At 47.0% G+C, this 22,693-nt stretch overlaps 1 non-coding gene across 1 annotated transcript; it reads right to left on the bottom strand.

Moving 5' to 3' along the window:
• Nucleotides 1-14,487: 14,487 nt before the first annotated feature.
• Nucleotides 14,488-14,559, bottom strand: TRNAQ-UUG (transfer RNA glutamine (anticodon UUG)). Its single transcript has one exon. It is a non-coding gene; the product is annotated as a tRNA-Gln (tRNA).
• Nucleotides 14,560-22,693: the final 8,134 nt, after the last annotated feature.

The following is a 22,693-nucleotide window of genomic DNA, read 5'->3' as shown; positions in this document are numbered from 1 at the left end:
GTGGTAGCTGATGCTTGGGGATGAGCTGGAGTGGCAGCCTTTACAGTTCTGGGTCCAACTCTTCCTGCTGCTCACACTGTAGCTTTTTTGGGTAATAACCCTCTCTTTGGAACGTCCTGCTGCTCACACTGTGACAGGTGCAATCACTGGGAGCTGGCAGTAGCACACAGCAGCAGCGAGGTAAAACAGGGAGAGAGCCACTGCAGTCCGGAGCCTCCCTGCATTGCAGAAGTTAATTAGGGGTAGTGCTGGCAGCAGTAAAAGGTCAGTCCAAATCTAACTTAGTTTTGCGAGCAGAGGAAAAATGATTGGATGGTCGGTGACCATCCAATGATTTTGCCCTCGTACACTACCCTGCGAATGGATGTTTATGCAAAACATCCATTCGCAAAGTGGCGGGGATGTTCAGAGCGCAGCAGGTGGGCATGCATTGGCACACATGGCAGGCATCATTAGAAGGCTTGCTAAGCAGTGAATTTTTGCTGCTTAGCGAGTCCATCAGAACCACCCCCATAGTTGTAGACAAACTCTTAGTGGTATTACACAGTTACACAGTAGGTAAGGCTGAAAAAAGACTTGCGCCCATCTAGTTCAACCTGGTATAGATATCCATTGCTGATTTAATAGGTTCTGATATTTTACAGACAAATGATATTTCTTATTTGTACCCATGGATGTTTTTCTCCAGTAAATGTTTGTCCAGCTTTGCCTTGAACGCATTTAATGAGCCAGCCGTTACCACCTCTCTGGGAAGAGAGTTCCAGAGTTTGACTGTTCTGACCGTAAAGAAATTCTTTCTACTAGCTGAATGAATTTTTTTTTCTTCTAATCTATACTCATGCCCTCGTGTCCTAGATTCCTTTCTAGTAGAAAAGAGGGTGTGTGACAGTTCCTTATATTGGCCCTTGATATACTTGTATATGTTGAGCATGTCCCCCCTTAAACGTCTCTTTTCCAATGTAAATAGTCCCAAATTGCTTAATCTCTCCCCGTAGCTTAAATTCTCCATTCCCCTAATAAGCTTTGAAGCTCGCCTTTGGACTTTTTCTAATTCTATGATGTCCTTTTTATAGTGTGGGGCCCAGAACTGCACTCCGTACTCGAAGTGAGGTCTCACCAATGCTTTATACAGTGGCATAATTACCCTTGAGTCCCTAGTTTCCATTCCCCTCTTAATACATGCCAGAATTTTGTTGGCCTTTTTTGTAGCTACATTACAATGGGCACTACATCCCAGTTATTAATTAACTGCAACCAGCCTATATGGCAAGAGAATTGTGGCAATATCCGTGATCCCCTGTGTTACTCATTGTTCGGTGCGTCTGGGTCTGGTGGCGTTAGGCAATCAGCAGCTCTGGCGGGTTCTCTGATGTATGTTTCATGACAGCTTTTTTTAAAGACAAGGGGAGTGTTTGGCAAACCCCGCCTGCGCCCCCCCCCCCCCCCTCACAGCGTGTGTTCACATGCAGGGGCTGCGAATGGATGTTTAACATAAATATCCATTCACAGCCTGTGGGTGAACACCCACATCATTCGATGGTCACCGATGTGACGTGTGTTGGGCTAGTGAGCGAGGATGCTGCAGAACCTGTAAGTAATTTGCCATATGCATGGCTGTCAGCGACAGGGAGGTCAGTGGGACCCACGACACTGCCAGGTCTTTCCAAAGAGCCTGGGTAAATTTGACCTTCTCCCCCTCTCAGCGCTCCTGGCTATATAGATCACTGCCTGTATTACCACTAATATAAGACAGCGAGTTAAATTCTAATAATGTGCACTATTTAATGATAACGTTTAGGAATTAAACACAGGGCTGACTAATATACGTATATGGTCACTTGAAAATGTACCAGATGTAATGGTTTTTCACTAACTATTGCTACATAGTTAGGATCACTATAGTGCTGTTGAAATCATAGGCGTGCGCAGCACATTTTATTAGGGGGTGCACAGTCAAAGGGGTGTATCTAGCACCACCTATTGGGCGTGTCTAACACTGTCCATTGGGTGTGTCAATCAGGCGTGTCTACATCATCTATTGGCTCGCTACAATACAAAATGCCTCTCAACAACACCATAAACTCCTGCCTACTGTACTGTACTGTACAGTATATCAGTTTTAAGCTTCTAATTCCTTTTGTGTAACAGTACATGCAAATAAAGTCAAAAACATATACAGTACTGTATGATGATGCAGGTATGTAGTGACATGAAAAATGATCAGGTACAGGTGCAAGTAACAATGCAAAACACAAACAAATGATTGATGCAGTGGCGCATGCAGGGGAAGGGGATTCGGAGTACCCGGAAACCCCCCAGGAGTCTAAGGGCTGAAAGCTGAGGGTCCCCTCTTTCCATGGGTACAAGAATTTTAAAAATCGGCCCTTGGGAACCAGAGATATCTGACTTCAAAGCAGTGGGCCCCATCTAAGCCCATTAATTGCTCTTCCCAGTCAGATATTTCAGGTTCTGGGGCGCATTTATCAAAATTGCATTTACAATGCGATCTGGGCGGAATATTACCGCCCAGGATCGCATTGTAAAATGCGATCTTATCACCGGGATGTATGGCGCTTGAGGGCGCAGGGACAGGGCTCCGAAAGAAGCCCGTCCCTGTGAAGCCCTGACCCTGGAGCCGGGGGGTCAGCGCATGTGCGGTTATGTGCTGACCCCCGCCGACCCCTCTTACCGCACTGCCATAGGCTACAATGGGCTATCGCCATATCAGAATGGCGATAGCCCAGGGGTGCGATGCCGGGCTACCCGATGTTGATACATCAGGCAGCTTTGCATCCCCCATAGAAACCTATGGGGGATGCGGCCGGCAGCGCTGCAGGGGGGATCGCAGCAGGAATCGCGGTCCCCCTTTAACACATTTCAGTGATACTTAATATTTGCGGTTAACCCCCCGAAAACGGATGTTCGGGGATTTAGCCGCAAATATTGCTTGATAAATGGGCCCCTCTGTCTGACTTAGAGTTTTTCTGAGGGTATATTCTCCCCCTTTGATGGACACTAGTAGCTTGTCTCTACTGTTCCCAGAACCAGAGATATCAGCCTTCCAGCAGCTGGTTACTGCTCCAGCTCCACACACCTGGTATGTAGTTTTATATTCTCGTTGGCAGATTGCTCTGCCTCCTGAACTCTGATCCCCGAGTCCCCAATACCATTTGGTAGGTGGGATTCTCTAGTTTTTAATTACATTAAAATCTAAGAAATTTATTTCCGGGAACTGGAGATATCTGCAGTCAAGCAAGTTGTCCTCCCACCAGAAAATTATGAATATTAAGCCCACTCCACTATACAACCCTCCTCTGCATATTAAACATCCTCTACCACCCTGGAAGTTATGTATCAGGGCCCCTTCATTCAGCCCAATGACCCCTTCTCCCACCATCTGTGAAGTAAAGGGGTAATTAGTGGAAATTACTGATCCAGGCCCTACATGCTGAGCTGTTGATATAATACCCCTACCACCCGCAGGACATCAAAGCTTAGCCCACCCCTACCGCTGGAGGATCGGTAGGGGCCCCAATACATTGCTATGCCCAGGGGTCTACACTGCTGTTGATGCCCCTGAGCCCTCCCGCCGGGGGAGGGCTCAGCAGATTACATAGGAACATTTCCTTGCTCCGTAGTAGGGATGGCCATCGTTGCCATCGATGGCAATTCTGCAACTGGCCGTCAATAGTGCTAAACTATGCAATGGATGACCATTGATATTTTAACATATCGATGGTTATCCATTGTGTTTGATTGATTGACCTGCGGGCCAACCAAAACACGGGCACCAGGTTTCGCGGGTGTCGGGGGGGCGGAGCTATGCTCCATCTCCCGGCACTTTGAAAAAAAAAGCAAAACATTGTTTTGCTGTTCCGTCGATGGAGGGAAACCATCTGGTTGTACCCCATCGATTGCTAAAGTATTGTACATCGACCATGAACCATCGATGATTTCGAATCATCGTTGGTCAATTGCCATCCCTACTCTGTAGCTGGACATGACTCACGAGCAGAAACAGAAATTAAAAGGAGGGTGCAGCACCAGCCTGTGTGGAGATACTGCTATTGGGAGGGAGCAAGAGACATCAGCTGCTCTGGGTCTTCAGGCTGCCGGTGCTGCTGCCACAGTGTGACAGACGCAGCTGCAGCCACAGTACATACACAGCAGCTCAGCAGGATCATGCAGCAGCAGAACAGAAAGAGAGCCTCTCCTTCCCTGGCTCCTTCCTGCACAGCATACTGCCCGCGTCTCTATTATATCATGGCTGCTGCTTGCCTGTGCTACACTGGCAGCCCAGCAGTATGCTAACCCAACGCTGCCACTCGGGCCCCCTTTCTGTCCGGGGCCCAGGACTCATGTACCCCCAGACCCCCTCTGGTGGCGGCCCTGTAAGTATGTATAAAATACACAGGTACTCTTTACCTAGCACGGCGCCCATCGCGGCCATCCAGGGCCGGCGCCACCACTAGGCAGCTCTAGGCATTTGCCTAGGGCGCCGGCACCTGGAGGGCGGCAGTTCGCCCCTCACCCCCTGCACTGTGGTACCTGCGTAAAAAAAACTTCTGTCCCCGGCGTCCCTGCTGAGTGCTGGTGTAGGGGTGTCCGTGCCGCCGGGGGAGCCTGCGGCGCTGTTATCGTGTATACGCTTGTCGCGCCCGGCGGGGTCCCTACAGAGCATAGAAAATAACGCCGCGCGCATAGCGCTAGTTATTTTCTATGCACTGTAGGGACCCCGCCGGGCGCGACAAGCGTATACACGATAACAGCGCCGCAGGCTCCCCCGGCGGCACGGACACCCCTACACCAGCACTCAGCAGGGACGCCGGGGACAGAAGTTTTTTTTACGCAGGTACCAACCAAGACCCCCACCCCGACTCGCCTGGGGCGCTCCGGTGCCTTGCACCGGCCCTGCGGCCATCGCGGGCATTGAGTGCACTAAAAAATCGGGTGCGACGCGACCGACGCGATGCCCGCGATTTCCCATAGGGACCAATGTTAAATTTCTCAATTGACCCGATTTTTCTGTTCAATGCCTCAATTGACACGATTTTTCCATAGGAAACAATGTTAAATGGCCCACAGAGGCCAAATAGGCACCATAAAGTGTGAAATGGCCCCCACAATTGTTAACGCCACCCCACGATCAACGTGAACCCGAAGCGTGGCGAGCGCAGCGAGCCCGCGAGGGGTGGCGGTACGCTTCTTACGACCTTTTCATACCCCCACTATCCACGTTTTCGTGGAGTTGAGAATAGAATAGTGTGGCGAGGGCAGCGAGCCACCGAGCCCGAAGCGTGGCGAGCGCAGCGAGCCCCGCGAGGGGACGCGGATACCTGTGAAGCCCGCGAAGGGACGCGTTTACCTGTGAAGGTATCCGCGTCCCCTCGCGGGCATTTCCCTATGGGAAATCGCGGGCATCGCGTCGGTCGCGTCGCACCCGATTTTTAGTGCATTCAATGCCCGCGATTTATTTTACCTGCGATGCCCACGATCAATATCGTGGGCGCCGTGCTAGGTAAAGAGTACCAATACACAATTTAGAGTGTCCGTTTTATTTATGTTTATTGCATATTCACATTTAGCAGCAGGGGTTAGCTCTATCCAAGAGGGTTATGACATTTATCAGTCCAACGGTCAACCCAATATTTACCTTTTTGAAATGTAGCTGTTTAATAAGCGTTCCATTTAGGCTGGGGTATCACCATACATTTCTTACAAGAGGTCAGCCTACAAGGAGCCCACACCTTTGGAATGTGCTGATCAAGATAACATTCCCTAGCTGCTTTAAAACAAAAGGCTTAATTAGCATGGCCTTCCTGTGATCACAGACAGTACTGCATACTGCCAGTACTACAAACAGTGGCTGCATTCAGTGTTGTGGACTTTATATAATAAGAATACTAATGATAAGAACCGTGACTCCCACCTGGCAACATTTAAAAAGAGTTACAATACACAATAACCATACAATTTAATTTAATTTTACCACTACAAGTCTGGTAGACAGGGACGCCAGATCTACCTACTCTTTACAACAGGCATGTCCAAAGTTCGGACCGGGGGCCAACTGCGGCCCGTGCTGTCATTTCAAGCGACCCACAGCCTCCAGCCAGAAGCGGGTGGAGCATCAGATGCGGGACACACAGCACTAAAGGTGGGGCCCCAGCGAGCGTGCCTTTAACTCTGCTGTCTGCAGCAGTGAGGAGGTGCCGGCCGCCACAGTGAGATGCTTTTTGTATCTATCGCGTGAGTATGCATCCAATCCCTGCAGCTGCAATTGTATATCACCCTCCTCCGCAATCACAGTGACAGCAGTGTTTGGGGAGGGGTGCAGCAAGGGGGAAGCTTGCTCCCGTAACATGCAGAGTGGAGGAGGGCGGCAGCGGGAGCCCAAGCATCTCCTGTCCTTGCAGTTCTTGCTTTGCCTCTCCGTCCTCTGGCTCACACAAGGGGCTGGGAAACATACAGAGAATGGAGGGGGCAGACAGGGAGACATCCAGTCAATGGGGGCAGAGCGCGGGACATACAGTGAAAGAGGGTCAGGCTGGGGGACATACAGTGAATGGAGGCAATGATGGACATTCAGAGAAGGGGGGGGCAGGCTGTGGGACATAGTGAATGGGAGTAATGCAGTGAATGGGGGCAGATTGGGGGACATACAGTGAAGGATGGTCAGGCTTTGGGACATACAGTGAATGGAGGGTCAGGCTTTGGGACATACAGTGAATGGAGGCAGCAATGGACATTCAGAGAAGGGGGGGCAGGCTGGGGCACAGAGTGAATGGGTGCAGAGTGGGGAACATACAGTGAATGGTGGACATACAGTGAAGGCTGGGAAAAAGATTGTCAGGCAAGGGAATACACAGTGAAGGGGACAAAGTGGGGGACATACAGTGAAGGGGGGCAGGCTGGAGGAAATACAGAGAAGGGGGGGCAGTCTTGGGAATATACAGTGAAGGGGCAGGCTGGGGGACATAAAGTGATGTGATGAATGATTCAAAGAATGTCAGGCTGAATGGTCGGCCCCCCACATTTTCACCTCACCAAAACTGGCCCTCGTCGCAAAAAGTTTGGACACCCCTACTTTACAACATGCTGCCCAGCACCCATGTTACATAACAATTGATGACTGTACAAATGCCATGTTATACTGCAAGGGACCTGATGCCTGTGGAACATGAAAATGGTTTGAAAGTAATCTCTGCATAGCAAAGGAACACCTGTTACAGATAAATCACAGCTGATTATGGAAGGACAGATGAATGTGAAGACAGTGTGAAGTCACTACACCCGCTTCCCCATTTATTAAGTGTTATGTATGGGAACAACTACCATGTTGTAATGCAGTGCAATAGACCTTATGGTGCCAAAGCAGAGTTTAACATAAATCAGCCACAAGTGATCTAACAAGGGCCCATATTCAAATCACAAAACTACAACTGTTTTCTGTAGCACGCGGGAACTGCCCAGCACAGGACCACAGCCCCAATTAAGCATACTTGCCTACCTGACCCTCTCCATGAGGGAGAAAATGCTCTGTTCCTGGACCTGTAAAGGGGCTTAACTTATGACCTTGCGGCCAGAAGTAAACGGGTGCCTGATTGGGTGTTGTGTCAAGCTGTATCAAGCTGCTCCTACTTGGGGTGTCAACCCCTATAGATTGGATACAAAAAAACAAGAGGGTGGAGCGCTAAAAAAGATGGATCAACTGGTTAATTGTAAAAAAAAACAGTATATGTAATTTATGAAATAGATTTTATTCAATTAGCAATTAATAAGGTATAAAAACATTTGTAACAAGCTATTTGCTAATAAATTTGATTACAATTATTTGGGTTGTATACTTAGTGGTATGGAGTCTCAATAGGAAATTCCTGGAGAAGGTAATATTCCTTGGGCAGGTCCTTCTTAGAGCTGGATAGGTGGTCCATAAACCTTGCTGGATTTTGAGTTACGTGGTTGAACCCCAGTTGGAATAGGGGTGTCCTCAATGATAATACGTACTTATAATCTGCAGTTGTGCAGGTGGTGGAATCCCCAAAAGTTGTTGTGTACACAGGTCTCTTTGCCAGCTGGTAGCCCAGGATTAATAGTAGCAGAGTGATCTCCAAAGAATGAGGTGTCCAATACCAATCAAAGCAACCCAATAGGAATAAAATCAACAGGGAGCACCTGCTGATTTTATTCCTATTGGGTTGCTTTGACTATCAAAAAATCATTGCCATCTATGAGGATCCTTGTTGTACTTAATGCTGGTGGCTGCTGTGGAACTTCTAAGACCTCACCTCCATACTTTTACTTGGCATACATCCCTACTTTGCTGCCCCCTCCTCCTTGTACTCTATTGTGGGTGGTAAAGGGAGGCCTCCTGGGAAAGCAGGGGACTTGCCCACCTTCCTGGGGGGCTGGGAGGACCACTCAATTTTTGGGAGCCTCCATGCTATTCCGGATTGTTAGGCAAGTATGTCTTAAGGGATTGGAAAGTGGGTATTGGTGGCAGTATGGGGGGGCAGTAGGTTGAAGTTTTGCCTAGGGTGCTGAGAAGCACCGGCCCTGCACGCAGCTGTCCATGTCAACATTCTGATTGCTGATTGCTGACATCGACATTTTGTCAACGTGCACAAAACGGCCATTGGTGTTCTGTTAGGTAACGGGAAATTCTTCATGTTAATAATACACAATTTACAGATACCGACCATTTTTGTGGCATTGAGATCTTTAAGCCTGTTGAATATTACCCCACCCAAGCGTTGAGGTATAGGGAAATTATGACATTCCATGCGATATATGGGAACCTTAACTTCAAATTTTGTGGTTTCAATATCAAATCCAAATGTTTTCAGTTCAGGATTCAGGAATAGAATCCAGAGCAAGCTGTACTCAAACTGAAAAATAACACTTTGCAGGGCTGATGCCCTGGTCTAAAGCCACAGAACAACATTAAATCACAATGTGGGATTTTACTCTGGCGGGGCGGCGTCTACCTGAATGTGATCAGGTCTGAATTACCCCCAGAGAACCTGTTGAGCACACTGCACAAGGGCACATGCAGGAGCATATTTCCCCCTTGAACAGGATGGCACTCACCAGGGACTCTGACAAAATGGTTTCACATACTGCATATAAGGGATACAACTGTTTTGTGGTGGTAATGGGGAGTGGCAGCAAAAATGCCGGCTGTCAAGGCTGTTTTCAGGGCACTGTACCTGCCGCCAGCTGCGATTGTGTATTTAGAGAAACATGGTGCCAGCATTGCTACTGCCACTCCCAGGCTGTGTGACCAGAGGGCAGCCCTAGCAGGTCCTCATTCTTGTGTATAGTCTGTGTATGTTTACACAGCTGTGAATAATAACAATTTGTCAAATTCTATGTTTCTATTTTAAATAAAGAATTAAAATTGGAAATATACAGGCGTTTCTCTTGCTGAGAATCTGAGGAGTGTGGTTACTGTGTAGTAAATATGAGGGTGTTCAGTAAGTAAGGTAACAAGGCCTTTCACATACCTTCTAACTGTCCAATTTTTCGCAGGACAGTCCCAGTATTTTGGGGCGGTCCTGCCCTCCTGCCCACGACTGACAGTATCTTGTGGCGGTGTGGAGGGGGGTGGGGGATGGGAGTCAGTTGGAAGTCCCCCCCCCCAGCCTGAATGGAGTAGATGCTGTGCGACATGCATTGGGTCCACCACTGAAGGTCGACATGGGCTTAGGTCGACACCTCAGAAGGTCGACATGGGGTTATGCCAACAGGTTCATTAGGTCAACACAAGCATTGGGTCAACATTGGCAAGGTTGACAATCAAAAGGTCAACATGGGTTTTTCATGTTTATTGGGTCCCAAATGTTGACAGTCAACATGGACACCGTATAGTTGCACCGCATCCCCTCATATGGCTCACTGTGCTCGCCATGCTTCGGGCACACTATTTTATTCTACCTCCACACCCTAATGGATGGTGGGGCATTAAATACCACCTGTCTGCAGATATTTGCTTGTGTTGACCTAATGACCATGTTGACCTAACACCATATCAACCTTCTGTGGTGTCGAACTAAGCCCATGTTGACCTTCAGTGGTTGACCCAATGCATGCCGACCTTAGGTGTGATGACCGAGCGACCATGTATCAAGGCAACAGCAGAACACAATGCTGAAGGCATTACTTGAACAACATAGGTAATGGTAAGGGCAGGAGACAGTGTACTTCACTGGAAGGGCAAATTAAAATCAGGTCTGCAGGGCTGGGTTGCTTACTTTGGGCTGCCCTCTCTGAGAGAAGGCAGCCAGCTATAAAAAGAAGGGGATGGGGCCGCACTAACCGAATAAGACCTATTTGTGGGAGGGGCCATTGCGATCACATAATCGTGACCGTGCCCCCCGCCCCCCGCTGTGAAATGCCAGTATTATAGGCATTTCACAGCGGGGGACGGGGCCACGAACATGCGATTCACGTCATCAGGTCCCTGCGGACCCCCCGCAGACTTGCTCAAGACTGTGGGGATTCCGGGGGACTTGCCCACCTTCTCAGGGGGCCAGGAGGCGGACCCAATTTCCGGGACCCTCCCAACCATTTCGGGAGGGTAGACAAGTATGCTGCAGCGGCACCAAGTTTTCATCATGCACCAGGATATGCCCGCTAAATACCAGGGTATGAACTATAACTGACAAGGAAGCACGTCCTCTTCCCTATTCTCTAACCTGATCATCCTGTTTTTTGTTGTACATGACATTTTTTTATATTTATTTATATATTTACAGTTTCTTATATAGCGCAGAAGATTCCGTTGTGCTTTACAATTGTAAACAGAGATAAAACAAACTGGGTAACAACAGACTTTGAGGTAAGTGGGCCCTGCTGCAAGCTTACAATCTATAGGGGCATACAGTAGGAGGGAAACACAAGGACAGGCACCAATAATAGCATTGCTTGTAGATCCAGAAGGGAAGCTATATGATACATAAGTGCCTCAGAGGGGTATGCATATGGAACTTAAAAATGATAGGCTTTCCTGAAGAGGTGAGTTTTCAGGGAACGCTTGAAAGTTTGCAGGCTAGTGGAGAGTCTTATTGTGCGTGGAAGGGCATTCGGTACTTCTTTACTTTCACGGCGCCAGCATGGCGCCGCGCGTCAGAGTCCCCTTGCGGGGCTCGCTTTGCTCGCCCACGCTGCGGGCTCGTTGGCTCGCTACGCTCGCCACGCTAATTAAAATCAACTCCATGTCAACATGGATAGTGGAGGTATGAACTATCCATGTTGGCATGGCGTTAACTTCGTTTATTTTACTTAGTTTGTGGCGAGCGTAACCCGGAAGTAGCGCGGTGCCATGCTGGCGCCGTGAAAGTAAAGAAGTACCGGGCATTCCATAGGATGGGAGCAGCCCGATGAAAATCCTGCAATAGTCAATGGGAGCTGGTGATCCGTGCAGAAGAGAGACACAGATCATGTGCAGAGAGGAGTGGTCGAGATGGGAGATAAGTAAAGAGATATAAGCTGGTGCAGTATGATGGTGCTAGCAGAAGGGTTTAAAAGGGTAAAACCCGGGTAACCAATGGAGGGAATGGCAGAGTGGATCAGCAGACGATGAGCGTCTTGCTAGGAAGATCAGCCTAGCAGCAGCATTTAGCTTAGATTGCAGTGGCGAGAGTCTGTTCTTGGGAAGACCAGTTAGGAGACTATTGCAATATTCAATGCGGGATATAATGAGTGCATGGATAAGAGATTTAGTAGTGTGAGATAGGGTCATATTTTGGTTATGTTTTTTAGATGCATGTAACATGATTTGGAGACAGATTAAATGCGGGGAACAAAGGACAGTTCAGAGACGAGGATGACCCCTAGGCAATGAGTTTGTGGGGTAGGGTAGATTGTCGAGTTGTCAACAGTGATGGAGATATCGGGATGGTAACTGTTCTTAGCCGGTGGGAATATAAGTAATTCTGATCCACTGTTTTCTGTTTTGAAATATTGAGTTTGAGGTGGCGAGAAGACATCCAAGAGTCGCAACCTAAAAGTGTCATCATTGCAATTGGGTTTTACACAACACATTTGTTGGCAAGCTGCTCAATCAGATTGTGATGTCACTCAGGTGCCAAAAGGGAGGGGTAATTCTGGTTAGGAAAAAATGTATCCCAATTGCACACTGAGTGAGAAATATACACATAATAATCAGATAATACCGAGATCTTGGTTGCATATATCTGCAGATATAGGGCTAAGCCCCCAGGCCGTACCATACCTCCCAACTGTCACGATTCCGTCGGGACAGTCCCGATTTTCGGGTCCTGTCCCGCTGTCCCACCCGCGGCAGGCATTGTCCCGCTGCGGGGGGTGGCAGTTGGGAGACCCCCCAATCTAGTAGAATAGACGCTGTGCGCATGCGCACAGCGTCTATTCTCGTACGAAAATGAGGTCGTGGCTAATTAGCATAAGCCGCACCCTCATTTGCATACGCCCCGCCCCTTTTCGCACGCTCCCTATTTCCTCCGGACAAAAGTTGGGAGGTATGCCGTACATCAAGGCGTCTCTGTGTCACTGGGGGTCCCTAATGCTGGGTATTGGTCTGGGGTGTGGGCCCCCATCATGCCGGCACAGGCTGATCACTCCAGGTAAGAAGCACATAAGTGCTATGTAGGGAAGTCAAAGGTGTGATTAAAATATTTGTTAAATATTAACATTACACAAAAAGCTCAAAAAGGTGATCTCAAGAATTAACATGCACCATATGTCAAAAGGGTCAATTCAATGCAGTATGAATAACTTCGGGAAGCAGCTACTGGAGCTATATAATTGCCTGCACTGTTATATCAGAGAAAGCCAGTTTATCACATCTTACCTCTTTGAGTGCCAATATCTCTGTGAGAGATGTTCAAAATATTCCGCAAAAAATTGCAGCATTGCTCACATTTGTTATATAAATTCAAATTAAAAATGTTGTACAAAAAATATTATATTTCCAATATAAGGTAAACAGTACAGGTCATTATGATGAATAAAAATGATTGCTTGGCAATTTTCACACCTTGACAAATTCACTTGGCACTCAAAGAGTTAAGCCAGGCGCTAGGTTGCGATTAACGACATTCTTTGACTTAAGTGGCTGCCGCAATGCTATTTGGACTGCGCTAAAGGTAGGAAATAGAATTGCGGCAGTAGTTAGGTCATTTACTACCTGTAGACTCCATGCAAGATGGCATAGGTTTGCTTGCCAATTTTCACACCTTGTTTTCACTTGGCACTCAAAGGGTAAAATCAGTTTTCCTTTACTAACTTGATAATCATATCTTTTAGGGAACTCTGCTTCTACTAGTATAACAGTAACTTTCAATATATAGCTTCTTGTATGTTTCTATTCTTCTCTTCACATCATGATATTGTCCTCGTCACATGCAGCCCTACCCTTACTAACATAACATGAGTAGACATGTCACTGCCTCCCATGAGATCAGCACACTCATCTCCTCCTCCTCCTCCTCCCTGCTGCTGCTGCTATGAACATTCTGATGGCCTGACTGGCTATGACATACAGTATGCTCACCCACTTCTCAACTACAGACATGCAGCAGTAGAGACTGATTATATGGCGTTCATTCTAGCATTTATTTGAAATATATTAGTTTATTTAGTATGTAAACATTTTTGTGTGCACTTTTCTGTACAAAAGTATAAGAACAAAAAAATCACACACTATAAAACCTGCTGTGTGTCTGACCTCCAACACGAACCCCCTCCCAGGGGCGAGGACAGGGTTGCATTGGATACAAAACATGCATGATGCTGAGATGTTTCACATGCATACCTGCCAACTGTTCGGATTACAGTGGGACAGTCTCCTGCTAATTGCAGAATGACCTGCTGTCCCTTCCATAGGTCACAGTGTCCCGTGGGAGGGGGGCAGTTGCTTGTAATCATTGCATCTTCTGCAACGGGAGATCATTTAATAGATGCCATGCACACTCACATGGCATCTGCACCATGCAGGGAGGGAGGTGGGTGCTGCCCAGCACCTCGAGAAGTGCTGTGCATGCCCCCAAATTAAAATGGCGGTCGCAGTGTTAGGCCATGCCCCACAAAAAAAGCTCACCCCGACGGCATGTAAGCTCCGCCCCCATTCCCAGATTCCCAGCCGGCTGCGCCTAAGGCTCGACAAGTCCCGACTTCCAGTTTGCATAAGTTGGGAGGTATGCACATGCACCCCGGGAAGCTCAAGGGGTATCAGATGGCCATACACTTCTATGACAAGTGAAATTTCAGTGTACAGTATAATTAAGAAAACCAAAGACAGTAGGAAGCGCTGGTAGTTTCAACTTGAAATTGTTAACATTTATTATGAAAAACAGACATAATTTTGTTGCTTTAGCCACTGAGCCACAGCAGTAGGATAGTTATTTTTTTATACATAATTTAGGGCTGTCAATAATTACCTTTTGCAAATAATTTTATTTCAGTCAGATTAGAAAACTGTGCGGTATTTTAGAAAAACAAACTTTTAGGTTCCACCGAGATTTGAACTCGGATCGCTGGATTCAAAGTCCAGAGTGCTAACCATTACACCATGGAACCACATACTACACCTTGTTTTTCTTACCTATTAAACAGCAAAGGGAAAACCTATGATTCATATTAATTATCTTGTTATCAAGGATACTTCTATGGTACAAAGAAAGCCTGCTTTAAACACCCAAATCTAAAGAACAATAAGTGTGTAGTGTATGGCACATACACACTTATTGTTTTTTTAGAAACATAACTTTGATTTTTCTGAAGTCATGAGCTGTGAAAAAACTGCTTTTAAACTTCTCAGAATCTATGATGCTGTCTATTAAACTTGTACATCTCACTGTTGTGGATAACACTTCAGGGGTGAAATTTAATAGTATGAGAGATTCAGAAAGTGAGAGATTTGGTAAGAAATCTCCAGTTTTTTAAAGGGGCAATCATTTACACTGCAAAACCAGTTTGTTTTCGAAGTGTAAATGATTGCCGCAATAAAGACATTATTACAGGGTTGCCGACTTTAAGATTCTCCTCTCCGGGAGAAGCCCGGAGAGGAGAGTTTCAGCAGCCGCTCAGGGGGCGGGGCTTACGAGTGACATCACTAAGCCCCGCCCCCATGTTGTTAAAGCAGCGAATTCAGTGATCTCCGTGGAGGGGGCGGGGCTAAAATGACGCGATTGTGCCGTTTTAGCTCCGCCCCCTCCTCTGAGACCCGAGGATTGCGGCATTTTAATGCCGCAATCCGGGGGTCAGCGGGGGTCCCCCCTGAATCTGGGAGGGTTGCCCACCCTTCCGGGGGCCGGGAGGGGGTACCCGATTTTCGGGAGACTCCCGGAAATTCCGGGAGGGTCGGCAACCCTGCATTATTATTATAATTGCCACTTTAAAAAACTGGAGATTTCTTACCAAATCTCTCACTTTCTGAATCTCTCATCCTATTAAATTTCACCCCAGATATTTTGTGAGTGAGTGATTTCTTTTCATCCTGTATAAGGGGCCAGATATGGGGGTTATTCAGGCCTGATTGCAAAGCACATGTTTTAGCAAATGGTCAAAACCATGTTGCACTGAAGGTGGGGCAAATTTGACATGCAGAGAGTTAGATTTGGGAAAGTTGTGTTAGTGGCATGGGGGAGGGGTACTTTTTATCTGGGCCTTGGATTTGCTGGAGGGGCCCACTCCCCCTCCCCAGCTGCAAGGAGCTGGGCAGTGGGGAGCACAATCTCTCTTCCCAGCTCAGCACACACTGCTCAGCAGGGCTGCCATCAGAAATTGCCCGGGACTGACAAAATAGGCAGGACCCTCTTTCCCTGTCTTGAACACCTGGAATGTCTGGGGAGACCTGTGTCTGCAGCACTGGCCGCACTACTCAAACTCTACATTGCTTCAAAGGAAATGTGAACTTTGTTTATAACAAGTAAGGTGTGTGGTGCACTGAGCACTGCAACCTTAAACCTGTGGTATGTGATGAATTAAATAATGATGTTGTGATGTGTACAACTATGTTTACATATATACAAAATTAAACAAAATGAATAACACTCCAAGAAAATACAAGTGGCTGCAAAAAAGTCTCAAGTGGCCACGTTTTTCCGACCGGTTCGGAATACAGAGTCAATGGTAGACAAATGCGCCTTCAGTGTTAAACATAAATTGTGAATATCTTTGAAAATAAAGTGATATGCATACCAGAAAAAAAGAGAAAACGATCACTCGTAGCAGTGTCTTTGTTATGTCCGCCTCCTGATTGGTCCTCCTCATCCGCAAATTGGACAGGGGTCCGACAACAACAGGGACCCCTGTGAACCTTTCCAGGTTTAGGTACCTTAAATAAAGAAATCCTCCCCTTTGTTTATAACAAATTACTGACTTTATAAACTCCTGTCCTAGGCTCCCTTTCTGCCTGGGCCCAGGACTGGAGTCCCCGCAGTCCTCCCTGATGGCTGCCCTGCTGCTCAGTGCCATGTGCTGAGCTGGGGAGCACACACGCAGTGCTGATTTAAAGGTACCCACATACTAGAAAGATCTGCGATCTTAAGATGTGCGCATAAATTAGCCTTGAAATCTTTTGTCCATCCTAGACAAAAGATTTTAGGCAAGGACACAGCTTCAAAAGATCTGCGGGAGCGCGCATCCGATCGATATCGTTCCAGTGTGTGGGCACCTTTAGTCTCTGAAACATGGCAGGAGCCATGTTTCCGGAGATATGCGCTAATGCGCAGTAGACTCTATGATACAGTGGATAGGAGGGGGCCCAGCCAGAGTTTCCACTGCATCCAGTGTAGTAAACCATTTTATTCATACAGTATGCAACAACCACATTCACTATTACATCACAGGGACTACAACAAACTCTCTAAGCAGAAACAAATCCCCATATTACAGTTTCCACACGCCTATGACTATGGTAAATGAAAAGGGAGGGTGCAAAGAAAAAGCAAGGGAAATACAAAAAGGGGAGGAGTAAGGGACCCTAAGAAACAGAGTCTGATTACGATTTCCAGCCACCCTAGGCTATTACAGTAGTGACCTCCCCCACTTCCCTTACACACCACCATTTTTTTTGCTAATTTTCAGCTAAAAAATCTGTAAAAGTCTTGAGCCTCAGCTTCATTCATATTGCCACTGACTGCCCTAGAAGTGCTGTCTACGTCATCAATCACAGGTTTTCCTCTTCCCAGTGTCCACGCTTCGGTGATGCTAGGAAATCAAATCAAGGGAAGTAAAATTTAGGGCATAATATGCTAGATGATTTCATCAAATACTTAATAATTTTTTTACAGTTGATGTAAAACAGGGTTGCCGACTTTAAGATTCTCCTCTCCAGGAGAAGCCCGGAGAGGAGAGTTTCAGCAGCCGCTCAGGGGCGGGGCTTACGAGTGACATCACTAAGCTCCGCCCCCATGTTGTTAAAGCAGCAAATTCAGTGATCTCCGTGGAGGGGGCGGGGCTAAAATGACGCGATTGTGCCGTTTTATCTCCGCCCCCTCCTCTGAGACCCGAGGATTGCGGCATTTTAATGCCGCAATCCGGGGGTCAGCGGGGGTCCCCCCCAGTGTTCCCTCTAAGCTGTGCGCACGTGCGCGCGCACACAATTCAACGAGCACAGGCATTACAACAGAGCGCACAAAGCAGCAGTGGTCCCTTTTTGCAGTTGTGGACTCAATTATTGTGTGTTTCACCCATTAACTACATTGTGTGCTGTGTTTTGAATGTTTAAATGTTTAATATCATTTTGAAGTAAAGTTAACACAAATGCTGAGCGTGATTTTCCAGTTATATATAAGTGACGCACAAAAATTAAAATTTCCTTCCAAAGTTGCACAGTCAAAATCTTTTGCCGCACACAGCCTTCGTAAAATTAGAGGGAACATTGGTCCCCCCTGAATCCGGAAGGGTTGCCCACCCTTCCGGGGGCCGGGAGGGGGTACCCGATTTTCGGGAGACTCCCGGAAATTCCGGGAGGGTCGGCAACCCTGATGTAAAATTATATGTCCACAGTGGATTTCATGAAATAAAAAGATCCATATTGCATGCTAGGCTTATCCTGGCATATTGGCTTTACCCAAATTTTTTCCTCATGACAGGTGATACCCTTAAGGCCCCTATACACAATAGTGTGATTGGACGGTTTTCACCCGAATCCGACAGATCGGGCCGAGAAATCAGGCCAAATCGCATGTGTTTGACATCCACTCCAACCTGATGCTCGGTCCCATGTGCATCAGGTTGGACGTGCTGCACATAAGATAAATTGCATGTTGTCAGGTGCATATCACGGGTTAGTACATATGATGTATCGCATGCGATTTCCATCGATCTCCCCCGGTAGCTGCTCGGAAGTACTTTTTAAAAAGGCGGCACATTATTTGCCAAAACATATGTAAGCCCTCCCAGGGAGTTGCCAGGTAGTTAAAGGGAAATCGTGTCTGACTTGCCCTTCAGATAAATTGGACTAGTGTATGGGGGCCATTATATGCATCTCACAGGTAAGGTTATTTGTGTACCCGGACAAGGCTGGAGTACATGGCCCTGACGTGAACAGGCGTTAAACATAGCAGGTTTAATAAAAGGTTTACACATTAGTATAAATATGACAAGATATCTTAAATGGCAATGGAAATGTAAACAGACCAAAGTACTTATAAGCAAATGTCCTGCACTGTAGGGTGTGCTGAGAGGATGCAGGTCAGTCACACTAGCGCTTGTACTACTGGTGATGAACTGGGAGAATGCAGGGCAGCTGGGTGGAAACACAGTGCTGGAAGAATGCAGGCCAATCACACTGTAGCAGAGTAGTACCTTGAGTGGAGTCTAGTAATGTGTTGCTGGAAGAATAACGTTGATGGCGCTTGACTCCGTATGGTATATAACGGTGATTGTAGACCATGGTGGATGAAAAAAAAAGGAGAAAACGATATCAGTTACTCTATTATTGTTTCTGATATCTGATGCTATGGGGGAAACGATTATATCGTACCAGACTCACTGGTTAAAATGGTAAGATCCTGTGCATCAAGGTTTCTTTAGCGGGTCACCCTCTCTGTCAAAATTCATATATGGGTAGGTGGCGTACCATACTCACATACTGTAGAGATAGAGACTACTATAATGGTTTCTTTTGGGTCCCCTCCAACTCAGAGATTCCCACAGCGATTTTTCACGTGATGATTAAATACAGAAGAGAAAAGAAGGAAATATTTGACTCTCTAGAACCCACTTATATATAGTCGGGGATATAGGGGGGACCACTATGGCGTACCAAACTCACAATAGACAGCACAGCACCATGTGTGTAAAGTTTTCTTTTAGGGATATCACCTCAAGTGGAACAATCCTTATAGTGGAAAGAAACCGACTTATCATGCTGTAAGTAATGGTATGCATTTCTACACCATAAGGATTGTTCCACTTGAGGTGATATCCCTAAAAGAAACCTTTACACACATGGGGCCTTATTCTGCTTGGTGCGGTCCGTTCCGAATTCTTTCGGAGGGCGCATTATAGCCGTCTGCGCACACGTAGGCAACGCAATGCGCATGTGCAACGCAGTGTCTTCACACTCGTTCTCACCGATACCGTCCAGAAATGTGCACCGAATTGAATCGGGAAATATGGGCGTAATATGGGCGTCATTCGGCCCTACACAAGGGCACGGTTTTAAAGTGGGCAAAACTGGGCGTAAATCTGGGCGTACACGAGGGAGTGCACGAACTGTGGTAGGCGTGCATTCGGACACGACACTGACTGCAAACGAACCAACACGCATGAAATATGCCATCTCCATAAGCAATTTTCAGTTTGCGGAGAGCACTTGTTCATGCGCTAGGCATTCGGTTCGCCCAATTAGTACGCCCACACCTGAAGCACTCTCAGCTGACCACAATACAATCCACTCCTCTACTCATTAGTGATTAATTACACTCTTTTCACAGGTTCAATTGGAACCACTAAGACAGGTAGAGGGGCAACAATGAAGTAATACCACTTTACATGATGTAAGGGTTAATCTAAAGTGCTAGTAATGTTTTTAAGTATCAATTAGGAATTAATTGATTACATTTAAAAATAAACCATTTTTTATGAGGTTGGCTAATTGCATAAGTGTGTTATGTTGCAGATGCATGAGTTCCGAATAGAGTAGTGAGGTTTGCGGAAATACACCGAATCGGTGCGTACGGCCAGCTTCCCGTCCGTTCGGACGCTGTAAGACCGTGCAGAATCTTCGTGTTCCCACCGCACACGCACGTTTTGAATGTAGCCCGAAAACACACCCTCTTCTTAGAGAGTCCGCCCGAATGGATGCGGACGACCTGTGGGCGTTTGTTCTTACAATGCTCGCACAGCGTGGCGTGGTGTCAGTTCCAAAAGAATTCGGAATGGACCGCACCAAGCAGAATGAGGCCCATGGTGCTGTGCTGTCTATTGTGAGTTCAGTACGCCATAGTGGTTCTCCTTACATCACCGACTATATATACAGTAGGTGGGTTCTAGAGAGTCCAATATTTCCTTTTTTTCTCTTCAGTATATAATCATCACGTGAAAAATCGCTGTGGGAATCTCTGAGTTGGAGGGGACCCAAAAGAAACCATTATAGGAGTCTCTTCCTCTATCTCTATGTGAGTATGATACACCACCTACCCATATATGAATTTTGACAGAGAGGGTGACCCGCTAAATAAACCTTGATGCACAGGATCTTACCATTTTATCCAGTAAGTCTGGTATCCCCCATAGCATCAGATATCAGAAACAATAATAGAGTAACTGATATTGTTTTCTCCTTTTTTTCATCCACCATGGTCTACAATCACCATTTTATACCATACGGAGTCAAGCGCCATCAATGTTATTCTTCCAGCAACAGATACCCAACAAAGGAGGATGTCCAGTGATCCTCCATTAATGTTGGGGCTACATGGACTCTTAGTTTGCACCTTGGGACATTCATTTCTTTTCTTGGAGTCTAGTAATGAGCTGGAAGAATGCAGGCCAGCATACGGAGCAGATCACAGCAGGTGCAGGTGCCAGGATAGAACCGCACTGCTGGATGGAACCGAAGTGCAGACAGCTGTGCAGTTTACCAAGATGTACTGTTTAGCAGATCACAGCAATGGGGTTAGGTACTTAGTAGTACAACATGCAAGTGGGTCACGGGGTGACTTGAGCCCAGTGGGGCTGCACAGATCGCTCAGCACACATTGCTGCACACATGCGATGTGTGACAGCCTACCCCAGTCACTATAGATGTTATATTAGTATTGTATGTTGTGGATAGGGAATTTTATTAAAAGGAAACTGTATGGCAACGTTGCTGTGCCGGGTACTGAGACTAAGGTCCTGTTAATGGACTTGTACCCTCACGTTGCTGGATAACGTTTGAGCCTTGTGTGTTCCTGCACTGGACCAATAAAGATATTTGGAGCGCGCTGGCAGGGCTTAACGGAGGCTGAGCACGGGGACAAGGAGTTAAAAGCGCTGGCAGTAACGGCTGTGTCGCAGTCGTTCCGGAGATTTGAGAAGGGAGAGAAGCTGCGTCTGAGGGAAAGAGCAGGAGTCTGACAGGAGATAGCGACGGTACTTACCGGATTGCCGGTGTCGGTCCCCGAGTCCAGATCCCGGTAGGTGTAAAGGTTGTCGGAGAGGGGGAGCGTCGTGGAGCGGAGAACAGCCGGATTCGGTGACATCGGGGGTGAGAGTCAGAGATCCCAGCTGCGTCATCAAGAAGGCCGGGTCTCGCCGCGTCGCTGCCTATGGGAGAAAATAAAGGAGTGGTGAGTCAACATACTAACCCTCCCATCCTAGTTTTGCCGGCATCAGTTCCCCCATACCCCTGTCACTCTAAGTGCCTGTTGTAGGGGAAGGGCGAAACCCGACCAATCGGGTCAGGGGAGGCCTTAGGGGAGGAACCACCTCAGTGCAGCTATTTATTTATTATTTATTTATTTATTTACAGGTTCTTATATAGCGCAGCAGATTCCGTTGCGCTTTACAATAGTAGACAGTGATAAAACAAACTGGGTAACAACATACAGACTTGGAGGTAGGAGGGCCCTGCTGCAAGCTTACAATCTATAGGGATATAGGGGGAAACACAAGGACAGGCACCAGTAATACCATAGCAGTCCCACCAAGTTACAAATCCAGAAGGGTAGCTATATAATACATAAGTGCCTCAGAGGGTTATGCATGTAGAACTTAAACATTATAGGCTTGCCTGAAGAGGTGAGTTTTCAGGGAACGCTTGAATGTTTGGAGGCTATTGGAGAGTCTTATTGTGCGTGGAAGGGCATTCCATAGGATGGGAGCAGCCCGATGAAAGTCCTGTAATAGTGAATGGGAGCTGGTGATCCGTGCAGAAGAGAGACGCAGATCTTGTGCAGAGCGGAGTGGTCGAGATGGGAGATATTTTGTGATAAGTAGAGAGATATATGCTGGTGCAGTATGGTTAATAGCTTTATAAGTTAGTAGAAGTGTTTTGTATTGAATACGGTAAGATACAGGTAACCAATGGAGGGACTGGCAGAGCGGATCAGCAGATGATGAGCGTCTTGCAAGGAAGATCAGCCTAGCAGCAGCATTTAAAATGGATTGTAGTGGTGAGAGTCTGTTCTTGGGAAGACCAGTCAGGAGACTATTGCAATAATCAATGCGGGATATAATGAGTGCATGTATAAGAGATTTAGTAGTGTCTTGTGTG

The sequence above is a fragment of the Crinia signifera genome, chromosome 11 (assembly GCF_055691185.1).
Source record: "Crinia signifera chromosome 11, ASM5569118v1, whole genome shotgun sequence".
Taxonomy (NCBI): Eukaryota; Metazoa; Chordata; class Amphibia; order Anura; family Myobatrachidae; genus Crinia; species Crinia signifera.
The sequence above is the reverse complement of the archived record's forward strand: the minus strand, read 5'-3'. Positions and strand labels throughout refer to the sequence as shown.